The sequence below is a fragment of the Pristiophorus japonicus genome, chromosome 6, assembly GCF_044704955.1.
Source record: "Pristiophorus japonicus isolate sPriJap1 chromosome 6, sPriJap1.hap1, whole genome shotgun sequence".
Taxonomy (NCBI): domain Eukaryota; kingdom Metazoa; phylum Chordata; class Chondrichthyes; family Pristiophoridae; genus Pristiophorus; species Pristiophorus japonicus.
The window spans coordinates 154,859,432-154,862,572 of NC_091982.1; positions in this window are offsets into that span (position 1 = coordinate 154,859,432).

The window sequence follows — 3,141 nt, forward strand, 5'->3', positions numbered from 1 at the left end:
TTTGAAAACTGCAAATGTAACACCCCTAGTTAAAAAATGAGGCAGACAAAAAGCAGGAAACTATAGACCAGTTAGCCTAACATCTGTGGTTGGGAAGATGTTGGAGCCCATGAGTAAAGAAGCAGTAACAGGACATTTGGAGAAGCATAATTCGGTCAGGCAGAGTCAGCTTGGATTTATGAAGGGGAAGTCATGTTTGACAAATTTGCTGGAATTCTTTGAGTATGTGATGAACAGGGAACCAGTGGATGTGGTGTATTTGGACTTCCAGAAGGCATTTGACAAGGTGCCACATAAAAGATTATGCCACTGGATAAAGACCTAGCTCTGTCAAGCCCGTGTGGTGGCTGATGTGCAACGGTCACCACACGTTAAAAAATTCACACACAGGCATCTTCCAACCCCTCAACTGGAGTTCAGGACTGGAACATCGGGTCCTTCATTTTCATTGAAACATGTGAACTCTCGTGGAAGCAAGGCATCCTCGCTCGAGGGACCGCCTATGATGACATAAAAGGTTACTGCACAAGATAAAAGTTCACTGGGTTGGGGGTAATATATTAGCATGGATGGAGGTTAACGAACAGAAATCAGAGAGTCGGGATAAATGGTTAATTTTCTGGTTGGCAATCAGTAACTAGTGGGGTGTTGCAGGAATCAGTGCTGGGTCCTCAACTATTTACAATCTACATTAATGACTCGGAAGAAAGGACCGAGTGTAACGTAGCCAAGTTTGTTGATGATACAAAGATGGGTGGGAAAGCAAATTGTGAGGAGGATAGAACAAATCTGCAAAAGGACATAAACAGGCTAAGTGAGTGGGCAAAAATTTGGCAGATGGAGTATAATGTGGGGAAATGTGAGGTCATGCACTTTGGCAGAAAAAAATCGAAGAGCAAGTTATTATTTAAATGGAAAAGATTGTAACGTGCTGCAGTACAACGGGACGTGGGGGTACTTGTGCATGAAACATAAAAGATTAGTGTGTAGGTACAGCAAGTGATCAGGAAGGCCAATAGAATCTTGGCCTTTGTTGCAAAGAGGATGGAGTATAAAAGCAGTGAAGTCTTGCTACAGTTATACAAGGTATTGGTGAGGCCACACCTGGAACACTGCGTAAAGTTTTAGTTTCCATATATACTTGCTTTGGAGGCAGTTCAGAGAAGGTTCACTAGGTTGATTTCGGAGATGAGGGGGCTGGCGTATGAGGAAAGGTTGAGGAGGTTGGGCCTCTACTCATTGGAATTCAGAAGATTGAGAGGTGATCTTATCAAAAAGTATAAGATTATGAGGGGGCTTGACAAGGTGGATGCATAGAGAATGTTTCCACTGATAGGGGAGACTAGAACTTGGGGTCCACTCTCGAGGGAGAGGGTAAGTCTGCAAATTCATCATGGTCCATCAAATCAGCCTACTGCCTGACCTGCGAAGTGCGAGTCTACTCATGCCACTCACCCTGCCCCCTCCTCTGCTGCTAACCATTTGACTGTTCTGTTACCTTTTGTAGAACTTGAGGCCAACCTTGTCGATGCAGAAGAAGATTCAGATGAGGATGAGCCTGAAGAGGAGAATATCTTCCAACCCAACCATGGGTGTGAGGGGGAGGGGGAGGATGGAGCTGGATGAAACTCCCACTGTTGTACTGACTTTGGAAGAGCTGCCGCTCATGGAGGTGCCAGCCCCTTCCGTGACTAGTGGTTTGAGTGTTGGTGGGGCATTCCATGGTTTCACATGTTCTGAGGTTGCAGGTCCCAGTGGTAGGGTGCAGCGAGGCGCACCCAGGGCCACACCTTCCGAGGTTGCGGGTCCCAGTGGTGGGGTGTGAGCCATACCCATGGGGAGGAGGGGAAGGAGAGCTCGACCGCACTCTCCTGAGGCACAGGATCTAACCAATGTGGTTCAGATGATGTCATTTAAAACTGAGATGAGGAGAAATTTATTTTCTCAGAGGGTTGAGGATCTATGGAATTCACTGCCTCAGAGTGCTGTGGAAGCCGGGACATTGAATAAATTTAATGCAGAGATAGACAGTTTCTTAACAGATAAGGAATTAAGGGGTTATGCGGAGCGAGCAGGGAAGTGGACCTGAGTCCATGATCGGATCAGCCATGATCATATTAAATGCGGAGAGGCCCGAGGGGCCGTATGGCCTACTCCTGCTCCTATTTCTTATGTCCTTATGTGAGCACCTTTAAAAGATTCTGATGTGTACAAGAACAGAAAAGGCTTGCACTCCATTAATGTGCAGCTCATGTGTGACGGCATGCATCAGTCGTTGCAAGATACCCTGGCAGCACACATGATGTGTTCATCCTACATGACAACGTTATATCTGACATGTTTCAGCAGCAGCAGCCAAAAGGACACAGCTGGCTACTGGGAGACAAAGAGTACAGCTTCGCCACCTGGCTCATGACACCCTTACACATAACCCAGACGGAAGCTGACCGTCAATACAACATGTTACACAATGCGACGTACAACATCATTGAGCAGACCATTGGCATATTGAAACAGCATTTCCGATGCCTGGATCATTTCGGAGGCTACTTGCTGCACTCCCCTGAGATTGTTGGTCAGTTCACTGTTGTATGCTGCATGCTGCATAACTTAGCCATCATGGGGCAGCAGCACCTGCGGTAAGTGTAGCTGATGATAATGATGTGGAAGATGCAGGTGACAAGCAGGAGGAGGAGGAGGAGGACGACGACGATGAGGAAGCCATGCAAGTGCCTGAGGTCAGAGCACAACAGCGGAGGAGGGCGGGCCATCGTGCCCCTTTAAATTGCTCGAGCCTAGCGCCAGCAGCTCGTCCATGAACGCTTTACTGATGCTTGAGGGCTCAGCGACAACTATTCCACATGGACATGTTTACTGTTTGGAGCTGTTCCATAATGTTGTGTTATGTTTAGCATGATGTCATCCTGTGTTGCATGATGTGGTCCTGTGTTGCAGCTTCCTCAGATTGGCACCTCATTCTTAGGTACGCCTGGTGCTGCTCCTGGCATGCGCTTCCACACTCCTCATTGAACCAGGGTTGCTCCCCTGGCTTGATGGTAATGGTAGAATGAGGGATTTGCTGGGCCATGAGGTCACATATTGTGGTGGAATAGAATTCTGCTCCTGCTGATGGCCCACAAT